This window comes from Oreochromis niloticus, unplaced genomic scaffold (genome assembly GCF_001858045.2).
Source record: "Oreochromis niloticus isolate F11D_XX unplaced genomic scaffold, O_niloticus_UMD_NMBU tig00007344_pilon, whole genome shotgun sequence".
Classification (NCBI taxonomy): Eukaryota; Metazoa; Chordata; class Actinopteri; order Cichliformes; family Cichlidae; genus Oreochromis; species Oreochromis niloticus.
The window spans coordinates 46,521-60,237 of record NW_020328502.1 but is presented as its reverse complement, the minus strand read 5'-3'; the positions used below and the strand labels follow the sequence as shown (position 1 = coordinate 60,237).

At 37.3% G+C, this 13,717-nt stretch overlaps 2 long non-coding RNA genes across 2 annotated transcripts; both read left to right on the top strand.

Moving 5' to 3' along the window:
* Window positions 1-363: 363 nt before the first annotated feature.
* LOC112845425 (uncharacterized) lies at window positions 364-1,587 on the top strand. The gene is made up of 2 exons (XR_003218235.1): window positions 364-1,080; window positions 1,214-1,587. It is a non-coding gene; the product is annotated as an uncharacterized LOC112845425 (long non-coding RNA).
* Window positions 1,588-4,011: 2,424 nt separating this feature from the next.
* Window positions 4,012-8,536, top strand: LOC109200716 (uncharacterized). The gene is made up of 7 exons (XR_002060859.2): window positions 4,012-4,241; window positions 4,389-4,435; window positions 4,748-4,792; window positions 7,159-7,188; window positions 7,648-7,716; window positions 7,918-7,992; window positions 8,388-8,536. It is a non-coding gene; the product is annotated as an uncharacterized LOC109200716 (long non-coding RNA).
* Window positions 8,537-13,717: the final 5,181 nt, after the last annotated feature.

Sequence of the window (13,717 nt, the reverse complement as noted above, 5' to 3'; positions counted from 1 at the left end):
GGGTGCTATGTTACTGATGTTGAACTTTATTTTGTTCATACGGTTAATTAGTAGAGTTGCCAACCGTCCCCTAAAAAACAGAATTGTCTCGTATTCAGAGAAAATATTACGCGTTTCGTATTGAGGTGAAAAGGAACACAGTTTGACCCATAATTCAGCTACAATGAAAAAGACACAAAGCTGGAGCTGCATATGGTAAAAAAATACATTTTTCCTGGCCAAAATATATTTCAAATATATGGTAAATATATTTTGTATTTGTGATGCTCCAAAAAAATATATTTTTGAAATTGAAAATATATTTCTTTCAAACCAAAATACATTTCAAAACATATTTTAGGGTGAAGAAAATACATTTCCAACCTTACAGTAGAATGCATATCAAAGTATCCTTTATTTAAAATGTATTTAGTGCAATAATGATAATAATACTAAAAGTAACATGTTTTATGCACATCTGCAAAAAACAGTTGGATTCAAACAAAACAGAGTCAAAGGTCTATCACGAATTAGGTTGTTTATTCATTTGCTTACAGTATTTCACATTACACAATATCTCACTATAATGTAGCGTTCATTGACTTTGAAATTATCTGTCAGTGATACAGTAAACAAGATACAACAACTGCTATGTACACTTTAGTTTTTGACAATATATACAATATAGTACTTAAAGGAACACACTCCACTTTTTTTGGAAATAGGCTCATTCTCCATCTCCCTCGGAGTTAAAAATGCAGCGTCTTCTTTCTAGATCCATACGTTAATAGGGCTCTGGAGCGTGATCTTACGGGATGGGGCGTAGCCAGGATTTTTGGTCGAGGCGCCATATTAGCAGGCCAAACAAATGCTTGCTGTGTGGCCGGTTGTAATGTTAGATTGCACTACCGGCAAAGGAATAAGCTTGAAAACAGGCTCTCTTTTCATTGTTTCCTCACCTGGAAGAATCATGAGGGAGCTTATGTGTTGGATGTTACCAAAAGAAGGCATCTAGCCTGGATAGCAGCTGTGAGACGAGCTGATATTCAGTTCTCTACCATCCCCAGATATCTGTTGGTGTGCTCCAGTATTTTCATTCAGGTAAGTTCTAAATAAGTTCATATTATTCTTTATAGCCTGTTAGTTTTATTTTCAATGCGCTCTGAGATCATAGCACAAACATGCAGAACTACCTTCTATTTATAGAGTTGCTAATTATTTGGCATTATTGCAGCAAACCAGCCTATGAAATGAATGAAACAAATCCTGACTGGGTTCCAACACTACACATGGGGCACTACGAAATCCCTGCTTCAAACTACATGCTACACACCACCATACCAATCAGATTACTTCTTCCATGTGTGAGTAAAAAGGTGACCCTCCTGGATAAGATGGCAAAGGTTTGCTGCGTTTTGGTGAACATGTGCCCCAGTGTGGTAGTAAAACTAGGGGAAAATACTCTTGTTAAATACTCTTAAGTCTTGTGCTGTTTATGTAGCGATAAGTTTTCAAAAGAGACAGTAAATTACAGAATGCTAGTAGTGGGTGATATTATTTAAATGCTGTCATGATTTTATGTGAACATTTTGTCATTTGTAAACTATACATAACATTGATTCTACATTGTAACTGATTTGATGTTCTACAAAGTGCTTTTAATTAAAAATAGGCAAACATTTCTTTGTTTCTTTATTCAACTTTTGAACAGTGGTACTTAGTAAGTACATATTCAGTAAATGCAAATTATTTACATGGCCCCCTAAATTAAAACATTTTGGGTTATTCAGAACAGAACTAAGCTTGGAAAGATATTGTCCCATCAGTTGATCCAACTCCTTCACAGTAGCAGGTGAAACTTTTCTTTTTTGAGGATGGCTTCTTTTACCTGTCACAACGAATGGTCTGTTTATGTTTTGATCAAGAACCTTTTTTTGGGCAGCTGAAGAGGAGAAGTCTATCTTATTGCCAACCTCTGGCTGTATCTTGGTCATATTACCAGGCAAAACCCAGTATGCAGGTTCATCTGTAAAAGTCCTTGTGCCACAGAGCCGCACTGTTGCTTCTACATTAAACAGAAGAGCAGCGACATGGGTGCAGGTCTCCATGACTCCGGCCATACAGGTGCAGTGGGCGGCTTCAACCTTCCCTGTGATGCTCACAATGACCTGTGGCTGCAATGCTGCAATTCAGTCTTTAAGAGTGCAGTACCTGAAACACACACAGACAAAGTTCATTTAAAGACAAGAACTTTAATAAGCCAAGGCCGACACAAATGTGTTTTATCTACTTTCAAATCCATTTATCATAAATGTAACAAATAAAGTGTTTTTATGTATCCATGTATAGAACACTGCATCTTTCTAAATCTGCCTGTTTCTTTTTAGAAACCTATCAGCAAAAAATGAACCTAAAGTATGTAATGCAAGGATGTAATCACTTTCAAGAGGGAGAAAACATAATGTTCGACTTTAAGTGACAATTATGGGCACCTAATATGATAAGGAGATTCTGCAGGTCATTAATCAATGTATAAAACTAAAACGGAATGTATTTTTAGTGACACAGGACACAAACAAGGAAGCAAGATGTGTAATTAGGATTATTTATAATAAATATGAATTAATTAGGGCAATTTCTTTAACCATAAAGAATAACTAAATCCTTAGGACAATGTCACATCAATGCACTGAACTCACTATGTTATCCCTCTAACAGAGCCTCTACATGTTCTCACTGTAATTTCCCCCTCATGAATGAATTTATGCTGCACTAATTTGAATGTTCGGGGGGGATCAAATGCATTTTACTCGCAGTACTCAAGCTGACTTACCTTTGCTTGAATGACGGCGTACTCACAACGTGGAGGCTTAAAAATAGCCAAATCTTGTACCCAGTCCTTGGTGAATTGGATGTGCGCCTCCAGAGATTTATAATTGCGAAATTGGTGCGCCGTGTATGCGCTGACTCCACAGACAAGGTATGAGAGTAGATCATGCTAAGTCAATAGCGGTTTGGTCTTCAGGGTTTCTACTCCACGGCCGTATTTCATACGGGTCCACATTTCAACAATCAAGTACCTTCTCTTTGAATCTGGACACAATCTGTCTCTATACCGTCATTTTTCTTTTGAGCTACGTTTCAGAATGGTTCGTAGCAATCTTGTTTTGATTCGTGGCCTGCCAAGATGGTGCTGCGCTCCCACAATGCATTGCGACATTACATCAACACCAAAGCCCTTTGCGTGCAGGAGAGTATGCGCATGCGCATTGCCATGGTGGTTTAAAAAATAAAGATATAATGAAAAGTAATTAATAAAAATTAAATATTTAAACATTCCCACAAATGTGCAATGAATGTGCAAAAATTCTCTTTATTAGTTGTTGCTGTTTCTTTCTTTCTTTCTTTCTTTCTTTTTTTTGAAAAATAACGATGTCTCTGAGGCGCAAATTCCGACAGCGAGCGGAACGGCCGGATACAGGAGACGGGAAGAAACAAGCCGATTATGTTCGCTTTAATTAAGTGGTTGGAAGATGTAAAATTCTCAATTCTGCCAACTGAACATATACGAGATTTTAATGAGGATGAATAATTAGCCGGCATGGAGGAAACGGACCTTTATTTGGTGGAGTGGCGACAAGAAGCAGGCGGGTGGCCGGTCTATGAAGCCTCCATCATCAAGCTAGCAGGTGCCTTTTCTCATATAATATTACTTTATTCTCGCTTATTTGGCACGGAAGCGTAGAGCTGCCACCCAGGCAAAAGAAAAATAGAAGTATATCACGTTATAACATGAAAAGTTTATCGTTCTAACAATATACTATCATGTTTATACAATATACTTTTCATGTTTGAACAACATTGTACGAACAATGTACATCATTATCACGTCCGTACAATATTGTGCGAACGTGATAATTATGTATATTGTAATAACGTGATATTATATTATACATACATGAAAAGCATAATGTTAGAACAATAAACTTTTCACGTTATAACGTGATATACTTCTATTTTTCTTTTGCCTGGGTGGCAGCTCCACGCTTCCATAATTTGGTAATCAAAATATGTAACTTAATTGATTATATTGTGACGTACTTTTGCCTTTTCTTATTATTCTGCCTTCTCAGAAAGGGAAAAAAATACAAATAAAACTGTTTTACACTTGTTATATACAATAACTATCAAAACCTATTCACATTTAATTTGGCTTTCACAGAAATACCACCTGTCCTTCTGGCTACAGAGTACTTACCAAGGTTAGTACTCTGTAGCACAGTTATGCTTAATTAGTGTTCGCTAATTACAATGTTCCACATTTCCTTGCCTTTTAAGTCATTTTTAGGCTTTTTAGAGTTTTTGTTTTTTGTTTTTTTAGCAGTAATGTTTCTGCCTATTTATTTCAGCCCATGAAATCGAATGCAGATCTTCCTGATGTGAGATTTACATAAATGTAGGTAATTTTGTTTGTCATTGTCATTAATGTTGTTGCTGTTGTTGTTTTTGTGCAGTTTGCAATCATATAAACCTAGCAAGCATCAGTCAGCACAGTGACTAACCTAAACTGATTCTTGCTTTATTCACATATATTATATGTAATTATATATACCTGCACATTGTACCTAGGGTTGCGGCCACTTGGCCCCACCCCATTGTTGTGACAGCCCTGATTGTACTTACACACTGCATCTGAACAGGGAACAGTCTGCCACATTAATGTATTTTTAAGTGACTTGTTTGTAATACATGAATTTGTTTCTTACAGATGTCAAAGTCTCAACCTCATGCTGCCCTCCCCCATCCTCCTAAAGTAAGTATTTGTTGTTGTAGTTTTTTATACAGTGCCTGTGTCACATGCTAATCATAATTATTGAAATAACTGTTTTCTAACAGATTTTCCAAAACACTAGTTATGTTTGTTGTCATTCAGACCAGTACTACTGGGGCCCGTTCTTCGTACCTCGCTTACTACATCCAAGATCAAATGACACATCCAAGATCAAATCATCGCGCTAACTTTGAGCTCGCTAATCCGGTTCTCCGAACACACCTGTTGTTGACGATTAGTATAGCTGGATGAAGTAATCTGAGATCACTGGGTGGCTTAAAAGGGGCTACGCATCGATAGTAGAAACATTGATCGGCAACCCTGTGATTGGTCGGCGAAGATGTCGAAGGAGCGCGCACAGTATTTCACGGCAGCAGAGCAAGAACTCTTGATTGAGGGATATCAGGAGTTTCAGAGTTTAATTAAAACGCAGGGGAACACTGCAAAGGCTGCAAAAGCAAGGAGAGAGGGCTGGCAGAAAGTTGCTGACAAATTAAACTCGTAAGTGATCCATGATATTACATTATATCATGTGATATTATATTATACCACATTATATTATATTACATCATATCCTCTTTCACATTAGAGCCACAACAGGACCCACTAGAACATGGGAAAAAGTAAAAGTGAAATATAAGAATATTCCACAGAATGGTAATATTTATCACTTATATTGCTTTTAGTCTATGACAAGAGACCCTGGAATAATCTGTTTGTTTGTTTATAACAGCAACCAAGAAAAGGGCAGAGCAAATAAAGACAGGTGGTGGTCCTGCACCCCCTCGTCACACCCCTTTTTGTACTGTGACATTTATTGACATTGTGGGTTTTTTTGTGTGTAGTTTGACATAACACTCCATCACTTTTACCTGTTCCCATGCAAGGGGTGACTGAAGCATGCACAGTAAGTCGGGAGTAAGTATATACAGTACAGTAAGTATATATATATATATATAGAGAGAGAGAGAGAGAGAGGAAGAAAGTAAATAATACCCTCACGGGAGAATCGATATCTCTCTATGAGCACACCGTCGCGCTGAGCTAAAGGATCCTGTCTATCCCGCAATATACGCTAAATTCTGTAAACTCTCCTTATCAATCTTGCACCTTCCTTGCTCGCGTACAAACGGACAGGACATGGCTGCGACAGACTTCCCAAATCCACCTTCGCTTTTATAGTCGTGGTCTCTTATCTTGATTGCACGTAGTAATTTACTATTACTACTCTAAAATATGAATTACATCTGACATGATCTACTACATGTAATAGAATGATTAATAGTACATTTCCCTTTTTTTCGGAAATGACCTGTATGTATCTGTATGAAATCAATAAAAGAATCAAATGCTGCATTATCTTTAGTTACATTGATAATATTTATTTATGGTAAAACAGTGGCGAAATATCGCTCTTGCTTTCATATAACTGCAGCGGACATACCTGAGTGGCCGCGATCTAATCCTGTTTACATAAAGTAAACCTGCTCCCGAGCAGGTTTACGCTTACGGATCTGTTGCTATGACAGCAAGTCCCAGATGAGCTTCGGAGAACCGAACGATCCAAGATCACGCGAAATCGTCAACATTCAAATCCGGCTAACTTACTTAGCGAGGTACGAAGAACGGGCCCCTGCTTAGACATTGCTTAGTGGTCATGCATGTTTGACAAGCTTGTTATGATACCAAAACAGTAGGCCTGTCACAATAATCGATATATCGACTTAACACACAATACATGTACATGACCTCAATAACTGTTGATGATGCAATTTATCTGCCATTATATTTACAAAAATAAAATATAATAAAAAACAACACAATAACATTAAATAACATTGTTTTCTATTTGTTAGAAAATTTACTATTTATTCAAGTTTTTACGGTATCTAATATTTTGATACCTAATTTCCATGATCTAAATATTTATTTATTTTATTTTATATTTTGTTGGTTTGACAATTGAAAGTGTGTAGATCTTGCATTATTATGGTGTTATATTATGATTATACATTCAAAGACATAAAATGGTCTTAAAATGACAATGACATAACTTGTCGCAATTGTTTATTGGTCAATATACCGACCAACAAAAAGTTGTTATCGTAACAGGCCTACAAAACAGACGGTTTTATGATTGATAAATTCAAAAAATAAATACATTTAATTTCTCTGAGATTCTCTAATATTCAGTTACAGTTCACAACACAGCTACCTGTACATGCAGTATTATACTGTAAATATAAATCTCTGCATTTAGCATCCGACTAGAAGAGTCACAGTTACTGCCTCTTTTTTTTTTACAAATACCTGTACTATTACTAACACATTTACTGTTTTACTTTTAGCCTGTGGATACAAATGCAGATTTCCTTAATGTAAGTTGTGCATTTTAATTACATCATGTTATTTTTATTATTATTTATTTATTTTATTTTACAATCAAATATTTCAAGCTTCTTGGTTAAAGAAGCTTGATTGCTAGTAGGTAAAGAATAGTTCACCTATAATTGATATTCCCAATTAATTTCTCACCTCTGATTGAATGCCTTTGTTTGTTTGCCTTTTTTGACTATAACAAAACATTTTTGCAGGATATATATGGTGAATTTATATGCATAGATACAGTCGTAGTGCTTGACACATGCACACAGCAGTAGATGTACTAAAAAGGAAATAATTACAATCATGATGTTGATTGCTGATGTCAGTATATATATTTTAGAGGAATGTTTTGTTTTTCACCCAAAATGAACTATATTGCTTCGGAAGAGATTTATTACCCTACCTGACTCTTATATATTGTTCTGTTTTTTGTTTGATTTTGTTATTTTCAGGTTCAATGGTGCGTGTTCTTCTAATGGCTGCCTTCCCACTGGAGGTTTTGATCCACAGCAATTTAAAAGGTAAACAGCTTTGAAAGTCAGTTCAAATGGTTAGCTAATAGTATTCTAAAAAGCCTACAACTCTGTCACCAGTTTCTTTACCAAAAAGTACCCATAAAAGTATATCGCATATCATTGTAGTTCAAATGTTTAGTTGTACAAATATCAGATTTTTGGAAATCTAAAACTAGTCAAACACTCAAATGTTCATGCTTTTTATAGGAGGACAGAGCAAAACGGACATCGGCGCAGAGCGAAGAACTGCCCTTCATAAGGACACTATGACAGCCATATATAGTAAGTGAAGACTTTCTGTGTATCTAAAATTGCATACAGCACAAGTAACTTACTTTACAACCATTAAAATAGGTTGTAAAGTAAGTTACCAATACAAATAGGTGATGATGCATTGTAGTGGTTGGTCTCAGACAAAGAAGGTCAACAGATTTATGAATGCTGGAGGGTAAGGAGAGACGACCAAAAGGGGTGTTAGCATTACTGTAATGTGAACTGGATAGACTTTCCATCTAGGAAAAAAAAGAGGTAAAATTATGCGTAAAATATATCTGTATTAATATCTGTATCTATATAAACAGAAATATCTGTTTGCTAAATTAAGCCAGCTAACATAAATCATATTTTTATTTTAATTCTGATAAAAGTAATAGAACTGTGACTTTTGTTTGTTACAGTGGCGGTAAGGAAGAGGTTTCCCAATGTGTCCAGAAGGGCTTTGAGGATTGCAGTGAAAGCTGGGGGAACTGAGACTGCTGGAAAAGGAAAAGAAATTACATTTTAAGTATGTTGACTTATGTTCATACAATCACACACACATATACACATACACACACACACATATATATACACACACATATATGTATATGTGTGTGTATATATATGTGTGTGTGTGTGTTTCTTTTAGAATGTTTAAGTATGTAATGAGAATAAAATTATAAAATGAATATTCCTTGCTTGATTGATATGCTATATGTATGTTTTAAACATCAAATAAAGATTTCTTTCAGCTGTTACATGTGAATGTGTTTTCTTAGAAATATATGAAGGGTTAAATTTATATATTTTTGAATGATTTTAAATAAGTTTAAATTGTATTTTGAAATATATTTTATAAATATATTTCAAAATATTAAAAAAACAGCCAAAAAATATATGTGTTAAAACACATTTCAAAATATATTATAAATATATTTTTAAATATATTTTAAAATATACAAAAATGGCCAAAAAATAACCAAAAATATATTTCAAAATATATAAATATATTTTAAAATGTATTTTAGCACATATATTTTTTGGCCATTTTTTGTATATTTTGAAATATATTTCAAAATGTATTTTAAAATATATTTTTTTTTACCGTATGGGCACAGCTGCCTCTTCTTCTCTCATTCTCTCCCGTTTCTACTTCAATCACGAAACTGATCAATGATCAGCTGATCGGCTTTTCTCTCTTGTTTGTTTATTGCCCACTTTGCGCCAGAAAGAGGAAACCAGCGGATGTCGCGCTAAACAACAGCAGCACGTTTAAACTTGATCAGCTGTTGTTAGAATTTATTTAATATTAATTTCTGGTATCAGCTGATGTTTGCTGGAGCCACAGCTGTAAAGCTGCTGGTCATGATATCAGTTTGGTTATCTGGTGAGAGGGAAACATGAAGATGAAACCAGGAGATGTCCTTACTGAATCATCAGAGCTGAACAGGTGATGGAGAAACAGGTTTACCTTTTAGGTGACATGAATGAGTTGAAGGGAAGTTATGAACTGTTTCTGAGAGACAAATAACACCAGGATCCTTTTCTAAGTAGCTGACAGCTGGTAACTGTGCAGGGGCGGGTCTAGCAAAGTGTTGCCAGGGGGCCAGGTAGGGCATTAACAGGAAAAAGGGGGGGACAAGGAAATACTTTTCTTTACTATTCTCATTTAAAATGTCTAGCTTTTAAAAAAAAAAATAATTATCTGAGTCTTACAACAAACAATTGATAGATTGATACATATATAATATCAGAACAGTGTACATCACTGTCACAACAGTGTTTGTTTTCATTCAAAGGCTTTATGATTTTTCTTATAATGGTGGGCCGGTCTCTAGTCAAAATGCCCGGGACGATTTTTTTGTCCCAGTCCAGCTCTGTATGCAGCTCATCTGCAGTCTGGTGTTACCTACATCTTCCTATTCAGAAGGCAGAATTTCCAAGTTCTGAGTACAATCAAAAGCACCACGACTGCAGTTTTTGTGTTGGATGTAAAAAGCAGGCTAGAATCATGGCGGCAGTCAACGACAGTCCAGGCGTGGGATTTCTCTCGTGGAAATGTGCACATTATTTTTTCCTTTCTATTGGTAGGCGGCACAGTGCACTTGTGGCAAGTAAGCAAGCTAGAAGACTGGCAAACTTGCTGGGTATCCAGTTACGGAAGCAACACATTAACAAGAGAATTCTGAGTAAAACCAAAGTTACTTTCCCTAGTAACTAGTTACTCTGAAAGTAACGAGTAACTTGAAGTAACTGAGTTACTTTTTTAAAGAAGTAACTAGTAATGTAACTAAGTTACTAATTTAAAGTAACTTACCCAACACTGGTAATAAGCGAATGGATAATGCAGAAAACAGAGATTTGAGACAGGAAACTGTTCTTGAAGTACAGAGAGAGAAAGAGAGAGGGGGAGGGGGAGCTGTGCATGAAGTGTGATTTTTATCGTGGTGGAAGCAAAACAGCAAAAGTCAGAAGGAATTCATGACGACATTGATCAAATGTGAAGCGTAGTTTGCTGCTTCTTTTGCTGCTGGCTCGGCGAATTTTGGTTTGAGAGACAAAACCTGCAGCTCAGAATCAGCGCAAAAAAGACGGAAACACAGCACGGACCCGACGCATCAGAATCGCTGAGCTCCGACAGCGTGTCTGTGTTCGGGCCGTGGGGTGAAAAAGCCGAGAAAGACAAAGCTGATTCTGATGCGTCGGGTCCGCTCTGTGTTTACGTCTTTGTGTGGAATCCGTTAATGAATTGATATCGCTTTATTCAAGCTACTCACCTCTCTCTTCCACCTGCACTTTCAACTGGACCACGGCCAATCAGAGAGGTCCCGCCCCTGACTATCTCTGATTGGTTTAGTCCACGATAGGGGCATAATGTGTGTCTGTTGTTGACCACATGGAGAGTTGCAGAGATTTTTTTTTTTTTTTTTGTTACCCGAAAATATTTGGTTGCACCGGTGCGACCAAATATTTTTTTTTAGTCGCACCACTGAAAAATTTGGTCGCATTTGCAACCAAATTGGTCGCACTCTAGAGCCCTGCATATGTACAGACAGATACATTTAAAAAAAACAAGAACATTATGTTTTATTACATTTACAGTGATTTTACGTTAATTTACATTTGAAATGTGAAATCACAGTCTAATTATGTAAATTTAATGATATTCTAGAAAAACAGAACAAAACTGTAAAATACACAGTAAAATACTTTTATATTAGGATTTTTTTTTTTTTTACAGTGTAGTTTAGCTTAGATTCAGAACCAAAATTACATGGAAAGCAATGCTTTCTAAGAAATTCAGATCTCACTCTCTCTCTTTAGTGTTAGTGACAGTAACTGTGCATCCCGTGAAAAGTAAAAGAGCTTGTGTTTGTTATCACATCTTACTTGAAGTAAACTGACTGGAGGGAGTTATTTTAGCTTAGATTTGTGGTCTGTGTACATCACTGCTTTACAGTGAAGCCTTGCTCTCCCAGGGAAGGCATTTCTATCTCTGATTGGTTTATTGGGTGAGGAGGCAGAAAGAAATCCTTAAGGTAGCAAGTATGACTAATTTATATGTACATTTTCCAACCCCACCCCACACTCACAAATTGCAGCCTTGAAATCTTAATGTTGATAATAAGAGAGAGACATTGAAGACATTGTGAACCTTCCTGGGGAGCTTCAGGCAGACAGTGATTGGGTTCATGAGTGATTCGATCTGAAACGGGCCAATATAATTTGGACAAGGTTTTTTGGATTCAGTTCTCAATGGAATATATTTGGAAGAACCAAACTTTCCAACCTGGGGTGTAGTCAGGCGCCAGAATCCAGTGGCAGCCAGTTGTTCTGCTGCAGAGTTCTCACTGTTGCCACCTTGATGGTCCTCTGTAGCAGGGGCAATGGTGAAGGTGATGATAGAAAGTACAGACAACTCACTCTCTTGAGTTGGGAATAGTGGCTGTTGGTATTCCAGTTGAGCATGCAATGGGGAAAATCTGTTTGCAGAGGCGGTCATTAGGTTGTGGGCATATTTGATTCTGCTGGTTTTACCCAATGGGTTATCTGAGATCCCACTATAATGGCAAGGTAGAGACTGTTGGGTGGTTCATACATGGAATCAGGTCCAGTTTGCTGGGCTGTCCCAACCAAGGACCCAGTTTCTCAGTGTCTGCTCCGACACACAGCTGGGTGGTCAGACGAGGGCTACCTAGCTTGTCGAGCATTAATACTTCTTGGCTGATTGGAGGTAGGCAACGTTCTTGTGGTCAGTTCAGACAACAAATGATGATCAGAGTCTTCAAGCCAGTGCATCAATTCCTCTAGTCTCATATTCAGAGCCAGAAGCTCCTGATTGTCCACATGGTAGTTCTGCTCTGCAGGGCAGACACAGTGAGAGAAAACAGCACAGGGTTGTACCATAGTTTCTACACTGCTGTGACAGAAATCCTACACCAGTGTCCAAGGCATCGACTTCCACAATTAACTGTTTTGAGGTGTCAGGATGGATGAGGATGGGCATGGATGCAAACAGCTGTTTGAGCAAATTCTTGATGAGTTCACACAAAGAGCTTTTTGTCGATTGCTGACTTTGGCCAGTCCACCATCACCTGGACCTTGGCTGGATCTGCCTTCATTCACCCCTTCTCAAACATATAGATTTCTCTACAAACAGTTTGTTTTCCAAGAGTATTTCCAGTAGTTGGCAGATGTGCTGCAGGTGTTCAGCAAGAGTTTTGTAACAAAAAAAAACAAAAAACAAAAAACAAATAATCAATATGTCGTACAGGTAGACAAAAATTAAGTGGCTGATAAAGTTGCACATGTTTCACCAGAGCTTGGAAAACATCCAGTGCATTGGTGAGGGTGAATGTCATGACAACATTTTCCAAGAGGCGTGTTTTGAAGGCTGTCTTCCTAATGCAGACCATAAGTTCTGGAGATCAAGACTGGCGAAGACGATGGCTCCTTGTCACAGTTTACAAGCGAAAGAGTGTAATAGCAAAGGGTATTTTTTTTAATAGTTATTTTAATCAGACCTCTGTAGTTCATACAGGGATGAAGAGATTTATCTCTGTTTTCTCCAGAGAAAAATCCAAAGGAGAAGAGGATGGCTGATGCCAAAGCAGACTGCAGACACACCTCATGGCAGTGTGGACTCCAATCGGTTATTTTCTGGTGAGTTTAACAGAAGGATTGTGGATTTAACCTGGGAAAACCTAGGACTAACAGTATCTTTTCATATATGTAGACATTTATGTACAGAGATGATTAAAGGGACTGGAGCAGTTTGGTGTTTTGTGATTTGATCAAGAAGGTTTTGCAGTTAGTCACTTGGAGGGCTTGGGAAAGATTTCCCATGGTGATACCTGAATGAGCAGCTATTCACAGTCAGGAAAACTTTGCTTCACTCCTGAATCTGCTAGTGCATGAACAGGTAGACAGATTTATTGCATATAATTGTTAAGGCACACAGTCTTGGTGGAGATGATTTAAATTGTTTTGCCCATCAGTATCCTTCTGAAACACAAAGCACATACACACGTACCAACACACTCACACTAATAGGGGGGTAGAGAGAGCAGAAAGAGGGAGACAGAGCAATGTGACCCAGAAGGAGACCATGACAGTACATTTGACTTGACTGATGGTGCTGACTCAGCTCACCTTAATAACGACCACATGTTGAATGTGTTGTGTGATTTACAGAACACTCGACAGATCAGGCCCACAAGTGTCTGCTACCTGGCTGTCATCTCTTTGT